The sequence below is a fragment of the Miscanthus floridulus genome, chromosome 5 (assembly GCF_019320115.1).
Source record: "Miscanthus floridulus cultivar M001 chromosome 5, ASM1932011v1, whole genome shotgun sequence".
Taxonomy (NCBI): Eukaryota; Viridiplantae; Streptophyta; class Magnoliopsida; order Poales; family Poaceae; genus Miscanthus; species Miscanthus floridulus.
This window is the reverse complement of record NC_089584.1, coordinates 98,414,726-98,439,468: the sequence shown is the minus strand read 5'-3', so window position 1 is coordinate 98,439,468 and position 24,743 is coordinate 98,414,726. Positions and strand designations below refer to the sequence as shown.

The window sequence follows — 24,743 nt, the reverse complement described above, 5'->3', positions numbered from 1 at the left end:
AAAGTGGGGCTCGATCCCAAGGTACCCCTCGCACATCGCGATGAAGGCTATGATGTGCTAGATCTCATTGGGTTCAAGTGCTGCAGCTTGATCTGATAGTAGTGTAGTAGACCCTAGAAGAATGGGTGGGGAGGAACTATGAGTCCACGCTCGTGGAAGGGCATGAAGGAGACTACGTAGCCATCGAGCGGCACCGGCACATCCTCATGGCCGAGCATGAGCCACTCCGCCACATCGGTCCTCCCATGAAGAATACCATGCTTGACAAGGCCCTCCATGCATGCATGGGTAACATCAGAGCAGTACCACGAATCCATGGAGGATGGAGGCGGCTGCGGAGAAGTAAAGGCGACGGCGGAGAAGCGAAAGCTATAGATCTAGGGCTTCGACGGTGGATTAGCAAGCACGACAGATTCGAACGACGCCGATGAAGAAATGGAGAAGGTAAGGCTATGGTTTTGGTGTGCAAAAACATGAAGGGGGAGGCCACTATTTATAGGATGGAGTAGGGCGAGAAGGCAAACCGTCTGCCTAGATTCACTCACCCGCTGCGCCGTGTCATGTCACCTCCCTTCGAAGATCATGTGCATGCTATCTCTGGCTATGTCCTCGAAGGACACGCCAGATGACGGTTCGCTCGGTCGATGGGCCAAGAACCATCACAGGTAAGGAGGGATACATTGCTAAAAATGCTCCTATGACCCATTTAGGACTAGGAGTTTGAAGGCTGGCCCACTGATGGGTTCACAACCGCTCTGGGCACCCTTAGAGCAAGGGGTGGAAAGGGATGGGCCCACTAGCGGCTAGTACCTAGGCACACGAGCGTTGTGGGCATCCCAACCCATGTTCAAGTCTTGGTTGGTTCCTAGTCCATGGTTTTTCCTTGAAGAAAGGCAATGAGCCCTTGGGATCAGCCGAACAGACCCAAGAACTATATGGATTGGCCGCCAAGAGTCTAGAGTCAGTCACCAGCTGACCCATGCCGGACCCCATGAACAAGAAGTTGGGGCCCCACTGGGACTAGCCCATTAACAACTCACCAAGCACCATGTTTCGTCCATCGAAGAAAAACGTGGCATGGCTCAGCTCCTCCGTTTTATCAAAAAACACTTAGGGGATGGTGATCACAAAGACAAGCCAACCCTCGACCGGACCCCTGCTATGCATAGGGGCTCAAGGGAAGCTGGACTCGTAAGGAGACCGAACGCGCGGTTGTAGTACGATGACAAACCGATCGGATCCTAGGGGACTAGAATCAAGAAAAATCTTTCTGACCTCTTGAATCCTATGGTTACATGCCCCCAAGAAGACCGATCGTGACAAAAGGGAATCTCCATCCTACCAGGACACGTTGCGGGCTACAAAAAGAAGGCCAAGGCCCTTAGAGTCCTCCCGTCCGAAAAAGCCTCCAAAGGAGTATTCTACTCCTCTGTGGGCTCCGGGGCTACTATCGGGTACCGATATGAGGGATACCCAAAATAAGGGAGTTAGCGCCCACGCTGACTCCCTCGGATGGCTCAAGACATATTAAAAGGTCTTGCCCAACCCTAAGGTCATGGGCTCCACCTCACCCAACCTCAAGGCCGTGGGCTCTACCTCGCCCGACCCCTAGGAAGCGGGCTCTGTTTCACTCGACCCCAAGAACGCGGTTCTTGTCTCACCCAAGGCCATGGGCTCTGTCTCGTCTAACCTCGAGGCCATAGGCTCCATCTCATCTAACCCCTTGGGTGTGGGCTCCGTCTTGCCCGACCCCGAGGACACGGTTTTTGTCTTATCCGATAGGGACCCATACCGCCGCCAACCACTCTAGCTCCAAACGTATGGCCCTGGGTCAAAACTCTTATGCTAGGGAAGAGGCTGGCACGCCTCAATATAACCTGTGGCCATGACAGGTCATACTTGGGGATTCACATCAATAATAGTGTTAGACGTGCCGGTGCTGTTCTACCTAATCCTCGTATGGACGCTGACAGGTGCGTCAGTTCACCATGACATCCGTTGGGATGGAGTGAAATGCCATGACCGATAGATGATGCCTATGCATGGCACCAGTGATGAATAGGGCCGAGACATGGAGCCATCCCTGTTGACATCTATAGAATCAACGGGACCCACTTGAAGGAGAAGAAGGACCCGACAACCCTAGAAGCCTTCTTCTCTCTCGTTCTTCTACTTTTTCCTCCTCTGTAACCCACGCTTTCCCTTCACCTATAAAATGGGAAGCAAGGATTGAGGTTTGGGGAGGAGAGATCGAAACACAAGAGCACGACACGAGCACACGGTTGAGTGGCAAGCAAGCTCTCACCACCCATTCACTCCTCCAACAAGAGACTTGGGATCCTCTTCCTCTCTTGCCTGTTTGTAACACCTACTGCAGACCAAGTGCAAGTAACATGAGCAGCAGCAAACTGGACGTAGGGACGTTCGGCTAGAACTAGTATAAATCCTTATGTCGTCCGAGCACACCATCCGAGCCAGACGCGCAAATACAAATTTACTCGTCGGTGGTCCGAAAACATCGACAATTGTTTTTTTAGAATTACTAATAGGTTGACTCAATCGTTCAAAGCTTTCCATGCCAGATCATTTACTTGTGAGTACAAGTATGTCCATTGCTCACTACCTCTCTAAGATATTTTTTTGGCTAGAGCTACTTAAAAAACTATATGGCTATTTTAACATTAAATTATTTTTTCTGCTTTCTTATAAGCAGGTTTATCCTATTTCTAAAAAACATGAAATTATTTTATGAATTGCTAATCACAACCCCTGGGATTCTAGTTGCACCAGGTTTCAGAAAGGTTTGCCCTAAACTACAATATCTTCCAAGACTGTAGCTTAAACCTGAGCTTTCTATCACTCCTGAAGTCCTGAGTTCAGACTCCTGAGATGGAGGAGAATGTTCAAATTCCTTACCGTTTGAAGAGTCAATAACCAAGAAAGAAATAATTCCTTTATCTTTAAGCATAACTTGTCTAGATTTGAAGGATCATGAAAACTCTATAGCGCTGAGGAAGCAAGTTAGGATTTGGGAGGGAATATGCCCCTATTCATGATGGTTGTTGTCGGGTATCAGGATTAGGGATACCCGAAAAAAGGAAGCTGATGGTCACGAACGCTAACTCCCTCGGATAGGTCAAGAGAGTATCTTGGTCTCACCTAGCCCCGAGGGTACAGGCTCCGTCTCATCTGACCTCGAGGGCACGGGATCCAGGTCACCCAACCACGAGGGCGCGGGCTCTGTCTTGCCCGACCCCTCGGGCGAAAGCCTCGTCATGTCCGACCCCGAGGGCATGGGATCCGCCTCACTCGATCCCGAGAGCGTGGGCTCTGTCTCGCTTGACCCCTCGGGCAAGGGCTCTGCCTTGCCCGATGGGATTCTACACCACCCCCAACCAATACAGGTCTAAGGGTTCGGGTCCAGAGTCAAACTTCTTACGCCAGAAAGGGAATAGGTGCATCTTGACATGACTCGCGACCACGATGGGCCATACCTGAAGACTCACATCACCAACAGTATTGGGTGTGTCAACGCTATGCTACCTAATCCCCGTATGGCCTCCGACGGGGATATCTGCCCACCACGCCGCTTGCTGGGACGGAATGGAGCACCACGACCAGCTAACGATGCCCACGTACAACGCCAGTGATGAACAGGGCCACAACGTGAAGCCATCCCTGTCATCATCTACATGACTAATGGGACCCGTGTAAAGGAGATGATGGGCGCCATGACCCCAGGGAGATGATGGGCGTCACGACCCCGGAGGGGAAGGGTCTTCCAGGGCATGACATCTCTAAGACATAACGCCCACATGCCTCAACAGCTAGCATACGATCCTTTCACCAGAGACTTCGGACCAGCTCTCTCTCGCCCATTTATAACCCCTATTCAAACCAACAAAAAAATAGCGCGCTATTTTGCCACAATAGCGCCGCTATAGTGGCCCACAGCACTTGTCGCGACGATATTGTTCGTTTTTTGCGCTATGTGCGCTTTTGCCGCTATAGCGTGCTATCGCGCTGCTAAACTGCTTTAGCGCCATAGTGCCGCTAAATGCCCGCTATTGCCTGGTTTGCTGGCTGGCCCAAAACTAAAGCGCGGCCCGGTCGAATTTGGCCCACTAATGGCCCGAATAGGGGAGACATACATTAGCAGAGTCATTTTTTGCCTAGAAACCTAGTGTGTGCGTGCGTGCCACTCAATTCTAGTGGCGACGGCATGATGGGCGGGAGGCTGGGCGACGGCAGCGGCTGGGCGATGGCGACGGCGTCATAGGCGGGAGGCTGGGCAATGGCGGCGGCTTGTCGATGGCGCTGGCTGAGCTGGGCGACCATGGCGGCACGGGCGGGAGGTTGGGCGACAGCGTCGGCTGGGCGACCGCGGTGGCCAAGGGGAGGTACCTCACTTGAGGCCACCAATAAGCTCCTGCAGTTGTTGGAACAAGTTGCAGTTGCTGCAGCTACAGGCCGCCAACGCCCAACAATGTCTGACCCAAGCGAAAGCACTCGAAGTCCTGCTGCCACTGCGCCAACAATAGGCAAGTTCTTCTCCCCTGTTCTTCTCCACAATGCCATAGATATGTTGGTCTTCTTTGAATATGAGATTATGAGTAGAGAGTAGTATATGACTATGAGACATTGAGATGAGATTTGATTTCTAGAATTCTAATTTCTAGCCAATGGGGGTAGTGATTTGATTTCAATTTCATATTAGTTAGTGATTTGGACCTGTGTGTATGTACTGTCTACTTTGTAGGCTTATCTAGCACTGCATCCATAGGCCAGCAATCAAATGATACTATTGCTGAACCATCTGACCCAGCTTGGAAGCACTGCACAATGCCAGATGTGAACAAGAAAAATTCTCTCAAGTGCAACTACTGTGACAAAACTTATCATGGTGGAATAACTAGAATCAAATACCACCTTGGTAAAGTTCCTAAATGTGGTGTTGCAAAGTGTACTAAAGTTCCATCTGATGTGGAAGAAGAAATGATTAAGTTGTTGTCAAAGAAGTTGGATAACAAGCAAAGGAAGAATAGGGAGAAAGAAGAGGATAGAGCTGAAGTCGATTTGAGCCATTCTGAAGGAGAGGAACACAGTGATGCAGATGGCAGCAATTCAGTTATTGTGTTGAAGAAGGTGACAGGCAAAGGTGCTTCTTCAGGTGGTCCGATGGATAAGTTCTGTAAACTGACACCAGAAGAAATAGTGGCTGCAAGGAAGGGCAAATCTGTTGTTGCTGATAAGGTTCAATCCAAGCTGTCAACTGAAAAAAGGGAAGAGAAAAGGGACAGAGCATGTGAGTACATCTGCCAATTTTTTTATGAAGCAGGTATCCCACACAACACTGTTACACTTCCTAGCTTTGATCTTATGCTTGAGGCTATTGGAGACTTTGGCAGGAACTTGAGAGGGCCAACTCCATATGAGATGAGTGGGAAATTCTTACAAAAAAGGAAGAGGAAAGTGCAGGAGTCATTGAAGTCTCACCAAGAGTCTTGGGAGCTAAATGGATGCACAGTTATGACAGATGCTTGGACAGACAAGAGAGGTAGAGGTGTGATGAATTTGGTAGTTCATAGTGCATATGGTGTTTGTTTTCTTGATTCAGTGGATTGCTCAGCTGTGAAGAAAGATGGCAGATACATTTTTGAACTGGTTGATAGATGTATTGAGGAAATAGGGGTGCAAAATGTAGTTCAAGTTGTGACTGACAATGCAAGACCCAATGAGGCAGCAGCAAGTTTATTGAAGGCAAAGCACCCCTCTATTTTCTGGAATGGTTGTGCTGCCCATACCATTGATCTAATGCTGGAAGATATAGGAAAGATGCCAAGAGTTGCAGCAACAATTAGCAAAGCAAAGTGCTTGACTGTTTTTCTGTATGCCCATACTAGAGTTTTGAGCCTAATGAGGAAGTTTCTTTCTAGAGATTTGGTGAGGTGTGGTGTTACAAGGTTTGCTACAGCTTATCTCAACTTGAATAGCTTGCTAGAAAACAAGAAGCAATTGCAGAGGCTTTTTAGGGAAGATGAGCTCAATGAACTAGGCTACCTAAATAGTGTCAAAGGGAAGAAAGCAAACAAGATTGTGAGGTCTAAAACTTTCTGAAAGGAGTTGAGACTGCTGTTAATTACTTTGAGCCATTAGCTAATGTGTTGAGGAGAATGGACAGTGATGTGCCAGCAATGGGGTTCTTGTATGGGAGTCTACTAGAGGCTAAGAATGAGATCTCTAGGAGGTTTAACAATGACAGAAACAAGTTTGAGGAAGTTTTTCACATCATTGACAAAAGGTGGGACAGTAAGCTGAAGACAACCTTTACATAGGGCTGGTTACTACTTGAACCCTTTCTATTATTATCAAAACAAGTTGGCTATAGAGGAGAATGAATCATTTAGAGATGGTGTAATAACTTGCATTACGAAGCTTGTTCCAAATGAAGACACTCAGGACAAGATTATTGAAGAGCTTCAGCTGTTTCAGGATGCTGAAGGATCCTTTGGCAAAGAAATTGCTAAAAGGCAGTGCAAAAATATCAATTTTGATCCAGGTATGAAAAATTGAAAATTTATTAATTTAAAACAGAAAACTTTTGAGTTTTCTCTTGGCCTTGGTACCTAATATGTTACATTGTCCTCTGTTTTTTGTAATTTAGCTAAGTGGTGGCTGAATCATGGAAGTAGTGCACCAAACCTCAGAAAGTTAGCTGCGAGAATTCTAAGTTTGACATGCAGTTCATCAGCTTGTGAGAGATGCTGGAGTTCATATGAACAAGTATGAATCTGACTTACTAATTTTTGGGTTCATTTCTGCAATTCTTCAATCCTCTTTTTTTATTGAATTGAAATAATGAAATCAAACCTATGCAGGTCCACACAAAGAGACGCAACAGGCTCCTTCATGACAGAATGAGGGATCTTGTGTTTGTCAAGTTCAACTCAAAACTGAGGCAAAAGAAGGACAACAAGGATAAAGATCCCATTGAGAAACCTGTTCTTGATGCTTTAGAAGATGAAGACAATGAGTGGATCACTGGCATTGAGCCAACAGAAGGAGATCCAGAACAGGAAGGAGAAACTGGAGCATCATCACAAGGAGCTGCACCACAAGGACAAGAGAAAACTAAGAGAGCTAGGAGCAGGAAGAGAAAGAGGTTGATCCCTACAGTTGAGGATGAGGAGTCATCTCCCTCATCTTCTGATGGAGAAGATGACAATGATATGCTATCTAGTTCTGATTCTGAGGCTGAATGATCATTGCTCTTTTGCTCTGCCTGTTTGCTGTGAATGTGGATGACTTGATGCCTTTATGGCTGTTTGCTGTGAACTTATTAGCTTATTACTTTATCAGGAGTTCAGGACTTAATAGTTACTACCTATGTTATGAGTTGATGCCTTTATGGCTGTTTGTGTGTATGAAAACTCATGGGATTATGTTGGCTGTTATCAGATATTCAGAATATCATGTTTCTTGTGTTTGTAAAAAAATAGCGCGCTATAGCGTGTACAGGCAGCTGGCGCTACTGCATTTAACTGCCGCTATAGCGGAGCTATAGCGCCCGCAATAGCGTCAATAGCGCCCAGAACAGCTTCACGCTAAATTTGATAGCCCGCGATTTTTTTCTTTGATTCAAACAGTGTTGGTAACATGAGTAGCAGCAAACTGGACATAGGGGCATTCAGTCCGAACCAGTATAAATCATTGTGTCCTTCGAGCACAGCCATCCGTGTCAGACGTGCAAATTACAAAATTTATCACCGACAGTTATTGAGCCTGCATAACGTTCATTCCTTTACCCATACAACGTTCAGGTCTATAATTTGTATTGACCAGAAGTAGTTACTCTCACCGTGTGGCCCATGCTCGGATCCCCAGTTTATTAGAAACTCTCCAGATACAAAAACACTGAAATTTTCTCATTAATGTCACTTCTAGGTATGATGGTCAGCGTGCCCAGATTCACAAACTACCTGATGGATCCGTGCGAATATTTTCAAGGTAAATGAAAGAATCAACTTCCAGATTTCCTGATCTTGTGAACATGATTAAGGAGCTGTGCAAGCCTGAAGTGTCCAGCTTTATACTGGATGCTGAGGTCAGTTTAATTCTGAAGCATTTGCCATCTCTACACTTGTTTGCCACTATTTTTGTTATGGTTTTGCAAATCTAGGTGGTGGGAATTGACAGGAAGAAAGGAAACAAGTTGATGCCGTTCCAAGAGCTATCTTCAAGAGAAAGAGGGAACAAGCATTCCTCAATTTCAATAGAGAACATAAAGGTGAGTATGCGATTTACTAAGCATCATTACCACTTTGGACTACCAAGTGTTGTTATTGGTTGTACTTTTATGTGACTAATGCCAGTGAGTTTTAGAACTTTGAGGAATTATTGTAGTTGTTCATTAATTTCTCTAATTGATTCGTTGTAGTTCACAGCTTTAACTGAACAACATAGTCCCATCCCAAGTCCCTAGTGACCTAGTTCTCTTCAATAATGGTTATTTATCACTACCAATCATCAAATATACTTGCAGCAGATTATGCATTTCAACAGTAGATATTGCCAGAGCTCAACAACTCATCCACCTTTATGGTAGATAAGTATCTCATTTGTCCTTAGCACAGAACTTATAATATTTCTTGTGTTCAAACCAAATGCATTGCACGTAACAAATGAGTACCTAGTAGGATATGGAGCATTTTTCTGAGTATGGACTCTCATTTTTCATATATTTAACTGAAAGCTGAGTCCATGCTTTTCCCTTAATCAATCTTATTATCCACCTGGTAATGTGACATCCACTCTGCAGGTTGACATTTGTGTGTTTGTTTTTGACATCATGTTCCACGGTGGAGGTAAGAATATTGTACACTTTTGAGTTTTGAGTCCTTGATTTCGTGGAAATCTCGGAAAGGACTTATTTGTAATTGTAAGAAGCAAACCTTCTCTTAGAAAAACTAAGTAGAGACCATCCATTGTTCATTTGCTTTACTCTATGGAGGTACTGTTATTAGCTGGATTTAATTTAACTGTATCACATTTCAATTACTAAGTTATGACATATTTAGTTTGCTGGTGATGTACAGTAGCTTATTCTATTTCCAGTTCATAGAATATGAATGATTCAAATTCATGTCGCATGAGGTTCCAGTTCATAGAATAGTTTGTTGGTGTTTTTTTTCAGCACTCGGCAAATAGTTTGTTTGCCAAGTGCCATTATTTTGCCGAGTGTATTTTTTGCAGCACTCGGCAAAGAGCTTGTTTGCCGAGTGCTCGATATAATGCACTCGGCAAACATTTTTGCACTCAGCAAATCTGCTGTTTCCGATAGTGTATGAAGTGCAATCTTCGTCTCTCTGCTGAGGCTGCCGTCACCTTTGATTGGGCACCAAATCATGGCAAACACTTCCAGATTATTTCTTAGTTTACTCTACTTACTATTAAGTATTAAAACTGAAATTGATTGTGCTAACAGGAACACAAACTTATCATTTTTTATTAAGGAATTTAAAGACAAATGCTAGCACTCGGAGCAATCTTATTGTTTTATTCTTACATACTGAAGTATGAGGTTGAAATTTTAATGGGGGTTACAATACTCAATAGTTTATGGTCTAGACCCTCAACTTCCTTTAGAATACTTATGTTGATTTGGTGTTTAAAATGGAAGTACAGTACCATGGCAATATCCACTAAATGCTATAAAAGCAGCTGCATATTACTTCCTTCGCGTGTATAACTTTATTGTCTTATTCAAAACATCAGGGCTTTAACAGTTTTCTGCTCCTGCAGGCTACTGGATTGCCCTCTTCGACAAAGAAGAAAGTGTATGTTTCAGTACTATCTAGAAGCACTTGCAAAGTTCTAATAGGAGAATTTGCTGCTTTGTTGAGTACACGTCTCAATGGGTGCCATTAAACTTCTTCCTGTGATTTTCTTTCATTCCAGACATTCATGACTTGTTCCAGGAGAAGCCAGGATATTTTGAGTTAGCTCACCAGTTAACTGTAAGTTTCATCTCAGAATGAAGCACTTCCCTTTTCATGCATGCGTTGTTATTTTCAACATTATTTTGGTACTGTGACACTATTGAATCACCTTCTAAATCTTAATATGACACTTCCCTTTTTCCACTCATTGAGACGTTGTCGATGTTAGGTATCTGACCTCTCCTTTTTCTTTTGTTTAATTTTTCCCGTTATTTGCACTACTCTAAATTAAAATCTATGCTGTGCAGCCTGAAATATAGCATTTCAGCAGTGCGGCTTTGTAAATTAGAGATCATATCCTAGAAATCAAATGTTACTGTACATTGTGAATGACCTTAGCATGACTGCATGAGCATTCACATCTCCAACCTAAAGTTTAAAGTATACATGATTTGGTCTGGAATAACATGCACTACCGGACAGAACATCTTTGCCGAGGGCCCAGGGCACTCGGCAAAGGCCTAAAAGCCCTCAGCAAAGGCTTTGCCGAGCGCCGCCCTCGGCAAAGAGCCCTCGGAAAAAAAGTTAACGGCAAAGAGGCTCTTTGCCGAGGGCCAGTTGTCGGGAACTCGGCAAAGCATTTTCCGAGGGCCAACGGCGGCGCTCGGCAAAGAAAAGCAGCCGTCAACAGCGCTGCTCCGTTGACGGCGTCTTTGCCGAGTGCCGACAGTTTGGGCACTCGGCAAAGACAATTTTTTTTTTTCAAAAACTCTTTTGCCGAGTGCCACGGCGGCAAGACACTCGGCAAAGACATTTTTTATTATTTTTTTTAAACTCTTTGCCAAGTGCCTCCCCAGCTTGGCACTCGGCAAAGATTTTTTGCTTTTTAAAAAAAAAAAACTTTGCCGAGTGCAATGTCCTAGCACTCGGCAAAGTTTCCCAGCTTTGCCGAGTGTCATGACCATTGCACTCGGCAAAATCAACCGAAATTGCTTTTTTTTGTTTTTTGCATTCCACTGACACAAACAGTTCAAATATATATCACATGTCACATATATATCACAAACATCACAATAATCACATATATATCACAACGAAACCATTTTCACACATTATATCACAACCACAACTCAAATAACAACATATCGCAACCACAAGTCAAATATCACAACCACAAGTCATAAATTCACAAACACAATCCATCAAGTCAAAGCACAAGTCACAACCACAAGTGATGCTCAAGTCCAAGCACATGACGAAGCACAACTCCTCAAAAAAGCGGCCTATGACACGATGGTTCATTCGGTGACGCATTAGCGGGGTTATTCGAACCCACCGACGGAAGCTACAAAAAGGATAAGAGATTGCATGTGTGAGATTCATCTAGTAAGTTTCTATGTGAAGCATTGGTGTATATCATAGCTAGTGCAAGCATATAGTAAGTTTCTATGTCAAGCATCTAGTAAGTTTCTATGTCAAGCATCTAGTAAGTTTCTATGTCAACCATGGTTGTATGTCAAGGAAGCATCTAGTAAGAGTGAATTTTCATACTTACAGGAGTGGCTATAGGAGTAGGCGGTGGAGGTGCTGCCAACGGCAAAGGTACACTCCCTTGCTGGACACTCCGCATGAAGGCCTCCATTTCTTGCATCCTCCTCTCCTGGGCCACGAACGCTTCCCTCTGGGCCTGCAGTTGCGCGCTCTGAGCCTCGACCACGAGCTTCTGGGCCTGCAGCTCGGCCTGCAATACAAACTTCAATGTTTCAGTAATGCAAATGTAACTTAGGTGTGCAAAGATAAACATACGACGAGCAAAACAGGATGTACCTCGAGAGCGTCGACCCGCTGCAGTGACGGACTAGGCCGTGGGCGTATGGGCTGGCTGGAGCTCATGCTCCGTGCTTAGAGCACGTCGAGAGAGAGAACAGTGGTGGAGTCGATGGCGCCATCTACAATCCACAGCCGCCCATGCTTCTTGCCTCCTCCTAGCCTCATGATGGTCTCTGCATCAATGGGCTCAGTGCGCACATCGTAATCTTCCCCATGGACCTCCCTCGCCTTTGAGGTGTACTCTTGGACCTTAGTGTACACGGTTGGGTCAGAGTACACCTCGTGCGGGGCAGACGGGGTCGAAGGAGACAGAGGAAGACACCCTGCCCATGTGGGACATAGCCCACGTAGAGAACTCCAAGACCTCCACGCCTGGGTGTGCAGCCTCCTGCGAGTAAGACAGCAAGATGGTGAGAAATAAGGCAGAACTCAGCATCAAATAAGATAAAAGAAATCACTTACATATGCTTGTTTGTAGGCTGGGAGGCTACGGCTGCCTTGATGGTGAGTAGCACCTCACCTCAGCAGACGCTGGTCCCGCTGCCTCGCGTGGCTCTTAGCAAAGTCGTTGGACAACCACCTGTCCACAATCATCTCCCAGCACAAGGAGTGGGATCAGCACCACCAGGGAATCACCTACAAGTCATCGATTATTTGACATAGAAAAAAGATAAAATTAAACCGACTTAATCTCAAAACGAATCATTATTAATGTTTTTCATCTACCTCAAGGTACTGGGCCCGGGACAGCTCCACCTGTCTTGCATCAGGCTTGCTGATGGACTGCTTCAACACCACGGCGTAGTAGTCTCTGTGGGCCTGCACGCGCGCCTCGTGGTGCATGTCGGTGACATACTTCCTACAGGCGGCGGCAGCCGCCTGATCTGCCCGGGCCTCAAGTCCTTCTTCCGGCTTGAAATACATCTGCATACAAAACCAATGTATCCATTCATTATTTCAATAAAAGACTTGCCCAATGAAAATGTTGTGCGAGAGAGACTTACCCAAAACTCCGCCAGTACCCCGCTCCTGCTTGTTGCGGTACATGTCGTCAGGGGCCAACTGGTACTTGTCCCACGTGTAGGCCGGCTCCCGCACGTCCTCGGACACGTTCACAAGGCCGGGGTACCATTTCCTACACAAAATACCAAGGATGCTCATGGGGGAGCGTGCAGAAGTACCCGACAAAACCAACCAGGCCCTGCACAAGTGATTAAGAAAATTTATCAGTTCCTCTTTTGATTTCCAACATTACCATATGAAGTAGTTGTGATAACATCTATAGTTACTTACCTCTTCGCCATAGGGCGAATCAGTGCCCGGTTGTGAGGAAGCGGAGGCTGAGGGAGGCTCGCGGGACCTTGCTGGTAGACAGTCGGGGTAGCGGAACTGTCGCCCTCGGCGGCCTCGTCCTCGGCTGCCTCGTCCTGGGTCTATCGGACGTCCTCGTCCTCGACCTCGTCCTCGGGCGTGGCCGTCACGTGCTCCTCCTCCATCACCTCGTCTGAAGGTGGTGGGGAAGGAGTCCGCTGCCTCCTGCTGACCCTGGTCCTCTTCCTCTAACCTCCTGTGGACGCTACCCCTAACCCTGACCCCTTGTCTAAAACAGGAGGGCATGGTCTCCCGTAAAGGGAGGCCGTCTCACGTCGTGGACGGCTGCTCGCCATCACCTACAATCACAAAGAATGAACAAGACTTATTAGTATATATATTAGAAATAGATTCAAAATAAATAAAGAAAACACAAACTAAAACAAACGTAGTATTACATGTATTAGGAATAATCTTCATGATTAGGATCATAGGTGTCGTCATCACTGTCAAAATTGTCCAAATGGGCAACACTATCTGAAGGTTCTATGTTGTCTTCGTTGTCATTGCCTAGCCTTAATCGGTCAAGCATTTCTATGTCCTTGGCATTTTGCACCACATCTCCATCAACCTCGTCATCCTCCGTTTCATTGTCTACTTCCATTTCGATCGCTTTGGGTAAGACTATCTCAAACGTGCCTGGTAGCCCATCTTCTTGAAAGAACTGTCCATCATATGTGTTTGCGTTGAAGTTATAATCGTCATCGTTTGGGGCAGGTAGTTTACCGTGCGGAGACACCTGGTGCACAATAGCCCAACCCTTAAGATCCGCTTTGTCTTGGTTGGCATATCGCGTATAATACACCTGCACGGCCTGTTGAGCCATAATGTAGACATCTTTTCCTAGATAGACAGAATCTTCTCGAATCTCGACTAGCCCAAGATGAGGGGTCCGTCTCGTTTCTCGAGGATTAAACCAGTGGCATTTGAACACGACAGGTTTATGTTTGTGACCATAAAATGAGAGTTCATATATTTCCTCAACTCTACCATGATAGTCGAGGCCATCAGTGCCGGGCGTGCAAACTCCGCTATTTGTGGTTTTCCGTTTGGGCCGAGTCTGCTCATATCTTGTTGTGTGGAAGCGATATCCGTTCATGTCATAACCGGTAAATGACTGCACCCTAACATCATAGCCGCCTGCAACCTGTCTCAACTCCTCACTCATGGATGAGTCAGTCTGGGCCTGCAAGCTCAAGCATGATAGGTCGTTATATTAATCGAACGGACAAGAAACTTGGAATATGGAACGTGGGAGCTAAATTGGACATTACCTTTTTTTTGAACCAAGAAATGAAATCAAGCCTCCCCGCACCCACACCCCGAGAAAGAAGGGTGTCATGTTCCTACGAGGTAGGATCCCTTGATTGATGCCAGGACTCATGAACAAATTCCCTGTCCGAACGAGAATCAGTGGGGTTGCATGAAGAATATTCAGGGCGTATTGAAACAAGTTCGTTGAGAACTTACTCGACGAACGGCTACACCTCGGGAAGGTTGGTCAACACATATAGCAAGACACTTCGCCACTCTTCATTTCCCAATATCTTATTGGTCGATCCACTTGCGCTGCCGAGTTGGCCTTGGAACAGGTTGTGGGTCCATTCATTTTCACCAATATTGTAACGAGGGAGTGGATTATGATTGCTAAGAAGTTTCGGCTTGTAGTATAGTGTTGTGAAGTTTGCCACCTCCTCCCTTAGACTTGCCTCTGCAATGGAAGCCTTAATTCTGGCTTTATTTGTACATTTCTTGCGAAGAGTCTTTAGACATCTCTCGATTGGATAGCACCACCGGGCTTGCACGGGCCCCCCCAAACGTGCCTCGGACGGGAGGTGCACAATCAGATGCTGCATGGGCAAGAAGAAGCCAGATGGAAAGATCTTCTCCAGCTTACAGAGCAACACAGGTGCCGCTTTTTCCAAGTCCTGAGCGACGGTCTGAGATATCTCCTTGGCACAAAGCTGACGGAAGAAAAAGCTCAACTCTGCCAGCACTTGCCAGACATGGTCAAGGACATAACCTCGGACCATCGCCAGAAGAAGCCGCTCAATCCATATGTGGTAGTCATGACTCTTCATCCCGTTCACTTGTAAAGTGCCTAAGTTCACTCCCCTGCTCAGATTCGCTGCATATCCATCTAGGAACATTAACGTCTTGATTCATTTTAGTACTTCCCTCCTTTGATCGGGTTCCAAGATGAAATCGACCTTAGGTCTTTTCCATTGTTTGTTTCGGCCACTAGGAGGCCACATCTCTTGCTTCGGTCTATCACACAACATCGCTAGGTCCACTCTAGCCTTAACGTTGTCCTTAGACTTGTCAGTGTTCATGAGAGTTCCCTAAAGTGCCTCGGTGATATTCTTTTCAGTGTGCATTACATCAACGTTATGTGGTAGAAGAAGGTCATCGAAATAGGGGAGCCTCGTCAAGCCGGACTTATGAGTCCACATATGTTCCTCACCATATCCCACAAAACCACCTCCTTCATTGGGCACGAGAGCATCTATCTGAGCACGCACCTCAGCACCACTCTTCATGCGTGGTTTAGGGTCTATCACTGCAACACCTTTCGTAAAGTTCTTGATGTCTTGTCTAAATGGATGGTTAGAAGGGAGGAATTGACGATGCCTATTGAACAACGAATACTTACCACCCTTCTTCAACCAAATGAACCTCACAGCTTCCTTGCATATTGGGCACGGGAATTTCCCATGGACACACCAGGCGGCGAATATCCCATACGCCAGGAAGTCATGCAGGGAGTAGTGGTACCAAACATGCATCTTGAAGGATGATTTTGTAGCTCGGTCGTATGTCCATACCCCCTTCTCCCAAGCATCGACCAATTCATCAATCATAGGCTCAGATTTAACTTGGCCTTCAACCCCATAACACGTCCAATGGCCCAGCTGAGAAACCGTTGTACTCTCATGAAGGGGTTTCTGTGCCGAGTCCAACATTTCATAGAAGGCCTTAGCGGCTTCCTCCTTCTCACGTCCTTCTATGAAGTGAGCTTGGTGAGTGTCATCTAGCATGTCTGCTACTCCGACATCATCATCAAAAGCCTCGAGGCATGGTCTCACCACCTCCGCTCTTATACGATCTACTTCACCATGGTGGATCCATCGGTGGTAGCTAGCCGTATAACCATTGTACACAAGATGTTTACCCATGGTCACCTTGTCTACCCTTCTATTGTTGTCACATTTGCTATAGGGACACCAAAGTTTAGAATGTCCTTTAGCTACACCCGAGCTCCATGCATGTTCCAAGAAAGCATCTGTCCCATTCACCCACTCAATGTCAAAGTCACTCCTGCTTTCTCCGGCCCGTGTACATCCACTGACGGTCTTCCATCCTTCCACATATACAGAACATAGTAATGTAACCATCAATTGCATCTACGCGGTGCTCCTACTCTCTAATAGGTGAGGATAGGTCCTAATCCCACCCGCGGATGCGTAGATGAGGTTAGTTTCCATGCTCCGCTCCCTATCCGAGATAGAATTTCGACAACACCTCCCTGCTGTTCTCCCGATGCGCGTCCTACAAGGGAGAGTGTGTATCCGGAGAACAACAGGGGTGATGCCGAAACACCATCTCGGACCGGAGCGGACCATGGAAACTAACTTATCTACGCATCTGCGGGCTGTCCAAAAAACGTGGACAATCCGAAACAGATACGGTCGCAGATATACAAAGATCTGTATACCTCCAACCGTATCTTTTTCGGACGGGAGACACCTAACTAGGTTACGTGACCAAAGACCACATACGGATAGAGGGGTTATACCTAGGGTGCCGGTGAGGTCAGGGTAGCGAGGCGGTGGAGAGTCGGTGTAGTGGCGAGTCGACGCGGTGCAGGAAGACCCGCAGCACCGACGAAGACGATTGGGGTCACCGAGTCCCTCCCACAGGTCCTCCTGCAAAAAAGGGCAAAAATGGTTAGTGTCAACTCAAAATTTCGGCAGCACCTCCCCTGCACGGGGAGGTTCCCAAAACCTGCAAAAAACATGGCACAAAGGCCAACGACCACATATATACCAAACATGGGCACGAAGGCCAACAACCACCAATATATCAAGAGGAGCCATGTATTTTAGTTCTCTTTCCATTCAGATGAAAGTATTGAAGTAGTACAACAACAATTACTACTAACCCTACAACTACTACTAAAACTACTACTAACAACTACTTAACTACTAACAGTACTAATACTAAGAACTACTTAACTATTAACAACTACTACTACTAACCACTACTACTTACTAACTACTACTATTTACTAACTACTACTACTACTAACCCTACAACTAACACTACTAACTAATACTACTAACCACTACTACTTACTAACTACTACTATTTACTAACTACTACTACTACTAACCCTACAACTAACACTACTAACTACTACTACTAACACTACAACTAACTACTACTAACTACTAACTACTACTACTACTAACCTACAAGGGTAGGGCTTACCTTGGCGGCAAGAACGACAAGAGCGAGGGCCGACGACGACGGCGGGGATGACACACAGCAGCGACGAGGATCAACGGGCGGTCGGAACAAAGCAAGGATCGACGGGTGGTTGGGTCGGCACCTTCCTCTTCTTCCTCCCTCCCCTTTCTCTTTCTTCCTCTTCCCTCCTCCCCCTTCTCTTTCTTCCTCCTCCCCCTTCTCTTTCGTCCTCTTGCTCCTCTCCTTCTCCCTCTGCTGGCCGGCCGCAGGGGCAACGCGCGCAAGGCGTGGGCCGTCGGGGCGCGGGAACGCCAGGGCGTGGGGGCGCGGGAACGATTAGGGCACGGGCGCGGGGCCGCTGGGCCGCCGGGGCCGGGCGAGAGACGCCGGCCGAGCGCCGGCGAGCCCGGGGCGGGGGCGCGGGGCCGCCGGTGCTGGACGGGGGCGCCGGGGCGGGACGGGGGCACCGGGGCGGGCCCGACAGGAGCCTCGCCGGCCGGAGGGGGACGACGGCGGGGGCGGCGCGGCAGGGACGCGGGGGCGTGGGTGGGATGTTTGGCTTTTAGGCATCCGACGTCACAACTTGCTTCAAACTTTCTCAATTTTTTACCACGGCCTCCACATGCGATAACAAGACACCTCGACAAGTTTCGTGATTTTCGGACTTCGTTTGGATTTTATATAATTTAAATACACTTTTACCGCAAGTACATCGCCATGTTACGACAACAAGATGCTCGTAATTTCATGCGAGTTCCTGGATATGGCCTCAACATACGCCAAACATCATGAATACCATTTTTTGAATGACCAAATTCCATTATTTCATGTACATGCAGTTCAAATTTGAAATAGTCAAAAAAATTCAACGAAACAAAAATAATTAAGGAAATATAGTAAAAAAACTCAAAATTGTCCCAAATTTTGAAATGGAGTTTCAATTACTGTAGCAAGGCACAGGAAAAAGTGGGGAGAAAAAAACAAAAAAAAAATTAATTTGTCGAGTGCCAACCTTGACACTCGGCAAAGACTGTCTTTGCCGAGCGCCAGCTCACAGGGCGCTCGGCAAAGGATTTTTTAAAAAAAAAAATTGCAAAAATGGTTAAAAAGTCTTTGCCGATGGCCTAACGGTGATGCCCTCGGCAAAGATTGACGGTAGAAGACGGACATCGTGTCAGGCGGTGTTGCCGAGGGCCGGCCCTTTGCCGAGGGTTTAGCCCTCGACAAATAATTATTGTTGTCGTGTGCTTGTCTTTGCCGAGGGTCTGGCCCTCGGCAAAGAGTCTTTGTCGAGGGCTGTTCTTTGCCGAGGGTCAGGCCATCGGCAAAGACTCTTTGCCGAGTGCCCGATTATTTGCCCTCGGCAAAGGGACAGGCCATCGGCAAAGATGCTCTGTCCGGTAGTGATGCACCTTCTAATTGTCATTGCCATGAACTTGCACAAGTGCGCGACCTTAATTATTTGTTTTGTTTATGATAAGATTTGTTCATGGATGCTTGTAATTTCGCATGAATCAATCAATTTCTACCATGTAGGTAGAAGCCAACGAAGCTTCACCAGACAATTCTACTTTGGCTAGGATGAACACATTTTTCAAAAATGCATGCCAGTGTTCTTGTGACGGGTATAATGTTAAAGACTTTGGATGTCGATGCTGGATACTCTGCTTCCAAACGCTGCGATTCATGGTTAAAGGTGCAAACATATTTCAGTACCGAACTGGTGCTTGATGTTTTTTTATTTCCTGAAGCTCTTGAAGTCTTATGCCCTTATCATTATTTTCAGGTCAAGCGTGACTATGTGGAAGGCTTAGGTGATAGCCTTGACTTAGTTCCAATTGGTGCATGGTATGGAAATGGACGTAAAGCTGGGTCGTAGGTTTAGTCCCAATCAGCTCTAGTTTCAACTTTTATTATTTTACCGAACAATTCCCGACCTAGTGTGCCCAAATTTATCTGTACAGGTACAGCCCTTTTCTCATGGCATGCTACAACCCTGAAACCTGAAGAGTTCCAAAGTGTATGCCGTGTTATGTCTGGTTTCTCAGATGAGTTCTATAAAGAGGTATGAATAAATTGCTGCCTGGATGTTTCAACGGAACGCTTGTTCCTAGTAGCATTACATCTTTAAGAAGATGCTCAGTATTTGCTTACATGCTTGAATGTGGGGGAGCTGATCCCTCCATGTGGTTCCTTTTCTTTTGAATGGTTTTGCTATTATAAAAAGGTGCACATCATTCATGAGTGATTGGTCATAAAGAATGAACTGTTAAGAATTCGTATGATCAACAATGGAAATTAGCGCATGATTGTATGATTCTTCGTATGATGCAATTTCCTCACAAAGTGAGTGCGTAGTTTATGTGCCTACCTATTTATTTATTATAGATCATTCAGTGGTAGCTGAGATATTGTCTACAAGACATATAGTTTGTCATTTTATACTTAAAACTCAAGGCAATTTCAAACAGTGTCAGATCTCTGTGCTTCTACAGAAACACCTTCAATGGTTATGGCTTTGATATTTGGAATTTAATCTACAGATGAAGGAGTTTTATTCGGGGGAAAGGATACTGCCCAAGAAGCCTGTTTACTACAAAACAGATGAGCAACCAGAGCTGTGGTTCACCGCAGAACAAATTTGGGAGATCCGAGGTGCAGGTAACGTGAAGACCCTCCTATTAGCATTTCCAGGGCTTGTTTGGACGTGGATAGGGTGGAAATTAAACTAAGTTTCCACTCCAATCCAATCGAATACACGTGGATTGAGATGGATATGAGTATATCCAACCAGGCCTGACATATGTTTTCAATACTTGTACCACATAAGCTAATGCAATATGTCAGTGGCGAAACGTGTGTTTATCTGCCTTCGTTTTTCCATGCAGACCTGACGTTGTCCCCTGTTCACCATGCGGCCATTGGGCTTGTCCATCCATCGCGCGGCATCTCAGTGAGGATGCCCAGGTACATCCGTTCAGTTCCAGACCGGAGCCCAGAGGACTGCGCCACGGCCGCCGATATTGCTAGCATGTCCAAAGCTCAGACCCGGAAGATGGATGTCAGCAGCGAGGGCCAGGAGTAGCGATGCAAGCGAGGTTGAGCAGATCGGCCCATTGCCATCCTAGCTTTTCTTTTGTTCACCAGTTTTTTGTATACAGAACGAACCAGGGTGAAGCACCCCACTGGTGAAATGGTGAAAACTGAAAAGGGTAGGACGGTCAGCACTGATCCCACTGGCTTTCAGTTTTTCTTTGTACAGAAACTGAATGCAGTTGGAACACGGAAGCAAGCGCATGAATTGCACGTTCGCGAAAAAAACAATACATAAATACATCAGATCAGATAGCAGCTTTGTACTACAGCGATATCCAGCCGATCCCGATCGATCGTCAGGGTTTGATTATATTTTTGTTTGTTTGGTCCTGTCAAGCCCTGCAAATCCTCCCCGAAAAGATTGTCCGGGGAATCGTGGTAGGTGCCTTCGAAAAAACGAGGACCTTGTTCATGACGCCTACAGCAATAGTCTTGCTGCTTCACTAACGTACGAGTCACATGACGCGGCTACGTGTTTAATATTTGCGATTTCAATACTGAGCATGATTAGAAGTTCTAAAATGAGGCTGCTGCCAGCACAAGCATCAGTTATACTCGTGCTCCAGGTCAGGCTGCCCCAGACAACGATCGATTTGGTTGCTTGTTTGCTTGCTTCACATGAAAGCATAAAAAGGACGCCAATTTTCCAACTCAGTTTTAAGAGACTTGACAGCTTCTCATCAGTGAGGCTAGGTAAACGAGCACAGGAAAGAGCCTGTTGCCGAGACACCAACCATGCAGCATCAACTAGTCCAACTTGTGTAGGGCAGGGTAGAAGGGTGTTATTTTAGAGGAAGGAATTGGACAAGTCAAAGCAACGAGGACTCTCCAATTGGAGGCAAGAGTGCCATGCCATAGTTACGCCTTGTTTAGTTGGACCCCAAAGTCCAAAAAGTTGCTATAGTACCTGTCACATCGAATATTTGCGGTCCGTGCATGAAGCATTAAATGTAGACGAAAAGAAAAACTAATTACACAGTTTGGTGGGAAATTGCGAGACGAACGTTTTAAGCCTAATTAGTCAATGTTTGGACACTATTTGTCAAATAAAAACGAAGGTGCTACAGTAGCCCCAAATTCCAAATTTCACGAACTAAACAAGGGCTTAGCTTAGCTTAGCCGTCCTGTGTTCCTTTACGAGGCCTGAATTTTTCAAAGCATGTCATATACTAGTACTTGCTAGCTCGCATCAGCTTCCATATGACCTTGTGACGCGTCTTATACTCGGCCTTAATATATAACATAATAATCAAATGCCATGATTCGAAGTGTGAAAGCACAAGCTTCTTAGAAAAAGTGCAACAGCAGCTGATCTTCTTTTTCAATTCAATATACATAGCCGTGTTCGCTAAGTATTGTTCGCTGATTTATTATGAGAGAAAAATTATGTTTATTCACTGAAATAGTACGGCTCAAGAGACCAAGCGAATAGAACCATAACCCTTCGCTCTTTAAACTACTATACATATGACTTATCTATATAATATATATATATATATATATATATATATATATATATATATATATATATATATATATGATATGTCAATATGTCATGACAAAAGTACCGTTGACTCAGCGCTAGGCTAGGCATGCATTTCCAATCCAAGGTGACAAGTCGATCGGCCATACTCTTTTCAAGAAAACCGACTGGTGACGCGCGAATGATGCCACAATGTGACATGGTACATACTCCTACTACACAAGAGTTCCAAGTTAGCTAGGGACTAGCTAGGTACACGAACCAGTAGGTCCCTTAGCCCTCTTTCTTCCTCCCTGTTGCAACAAGGCTTCAGGACCATCGCTTTTTTTTTTTTTTTTTTGAGGTCAAAGACCATCTCATTCTCATCTGGTATTACACGTTAGTACCTAGCTATACAGACAGAGTCCAACAAGGCTGTAAACTAACCCACCGTTTAGCCGCTGATCTGATCTACGACCCCAGTTTGGGCAACCAAGAGAAGCTGGTACACTACTCCACCCCCTCCTCCTATCGCTTGGAAAGAACAAAAAAAGTTGACACGACAGGCAGGTCATCGTCCGTCCTGGATGATGGCCTTGCTTGAAACGCCTCTCCATCTCCGGTCTCCATCCTCTATCCTCCATCTTCCAGCACAGCAAAGCAAAGCAAATGCTTCGATCAGGCAGCCAGCCAGCCAATCAGGCGGCGGCATGATCGCAGCCAGGGAATTGTCAACCCGCTCCTTTTAAGCCTGACTGCAGATTAAAGGACAAAGCTGACAGCCCCAGATCGGCCGGCCGGACCCCGGACTGGGTCTCTTTCTCAGCAGCCCGCGGCACTAGCTGATGTCGTCCGCGACCCCGCCCCGGCCGGCGTCGGCGTGGCTGCTGCGTGCCCCGTTCGATCGCCGATCGTCTCGTCTCGTCTCGTCGTCAACCCCGGACCCCCGGTTGTTTTACAGGCCCCCCTGGCTGACAATCATGGAGCTGCCTTTCCGCAATACGTCCTGTGCCCTCTTGCTAATAAAGCAGCAGGCCACAGCTAGCTTTCGTCGGTTGTCGCTGCCACCTCTCTTTCTTTCTCGCGCGTCGGGCGATGGAGCGTGAGTAGTGATGAACGATGAGTAGTCAGTCGCGGCCGGTCAATTCAGTTCCGTTCCATCCCTGCCCTGCTGGCAGTGGCTGCTGCACGATGCTGTGAACGATAGACGATGCGTCGATCGACGCCGTAAGGCCGTGTAGTCCTGTAGATGGATACGTCGGTGTTGCACTTACAAGTTACAAGTAGTGGTACGGAGGGGACTCGGAATGCGTACTGCGGGCGAAGAGGAAGCACGAGGTCGTATTGCCGTAGTATTGGACTAGGCGACTAGCCTTGCCATAGCCTAGGCTAGGTGACCTTTGCAACAAGGTAGCTGTTGGTTACGCATGCATGGTTCCCGAAGAAAACCTTTGGAAAGCAAGCAGTTGCTTGCTTTGCTCTTGGCGGAAACTTTGACCGCATGAATGCACTTTAGAACGAATCTGCACGTTCGTGTGGTGAGATCAGTGACGAGTTGCTTCAGCCACAAGATCGATCTTTCCTATCCGTCGTCTCACCGGACACCGGGTATGGCTGGGGACGGAATGCAGCAGGCGCCGGAGAAGATCTGTTCCGACTGACCTTTGCTTTGCATCCGTGATGAAAAGTTTTCAGCTCCTAGCTTGCCGTTTGTAACTGTCCTCGGCACTACAGCATTATTTGGAATATATGCTCTGGCCTCTGGACAACACCAATCACCAGACGAGTGAGACCAGATCAGATCATCAGACGCACGCGTGAATAGCAAAGTACGACGTGCGTGATTTTACAGTAGAGGCCAGAGGGCTAGATTACACCAGAGGGGGAGGAAGGAAAGAAGAATCCACTGGATCAGGGGCATGCAGCCGGGCGGGCAGGGCCATGCCTTGCCGTCCCAGACAGGCAGGGCTGAATACCAGACCAATCTATCGATGGGTCAATTGATGCGCGAGTAGAACAGAAGGGTTGACCTTGCCCTTTGGAGGCCTACATTAGGTGAGGCCGATGGTTAGCAAGCACATCAAACACCACCCCGGGGAATAGAATATGCATGCATGCCCTACATGGCATGCAGCCGCACACAAGCTGACAAACGCCGAGGGCCGGGCACTCCTAGAGCTGATCCGGAAGATATCACTGCTGCTTGCGGAGCACCATCCATCTCCCTGAAGAACAAGAACGACTCATCACTCATCATAGCAGGGACATAGGGTAGTCCATATATGCATGCCAAAGCCGGCTAGCAGCTCGAAAAATGCAGGCGGATCATTACCTAGTACCGCATCAGATGAGTTCCTTCCAGTGACAGTGAGCAGTAGGAGTACTAGGCCTGACGCTGATGCTGTCGAGCCGTGCGTGCTCGTGCCTGTGCCTGGCCGGTAGTTTTCCTTCAGGATAAGAGAGGAGGGGGGCCTGGGGCCGCCTGGATGGGCCTCCTCCTCCGTCCATCCTCTTTCCTTTCTCGTCAGGCCGGAGTCAGATGCTCCAAAGCGCCGCAGGAATATTCACGGCCTGCT

The 24,743-nt window shown here is 46.7% G+C and overlaps 1 pseudogene; it reads left to right on the top strand.

Moving 5' to 3' along the window:
* LOC136450303 (DNA ligase 6-like) overlaps positions 1–20,808 on the top strand; it is a 136,272-nt pseudogene extending 115,464 nt beyond the window's left edge.
* The last annotated feature ends 3,935 nt before the right edge of the window (positions 20,809–24,743 follow it).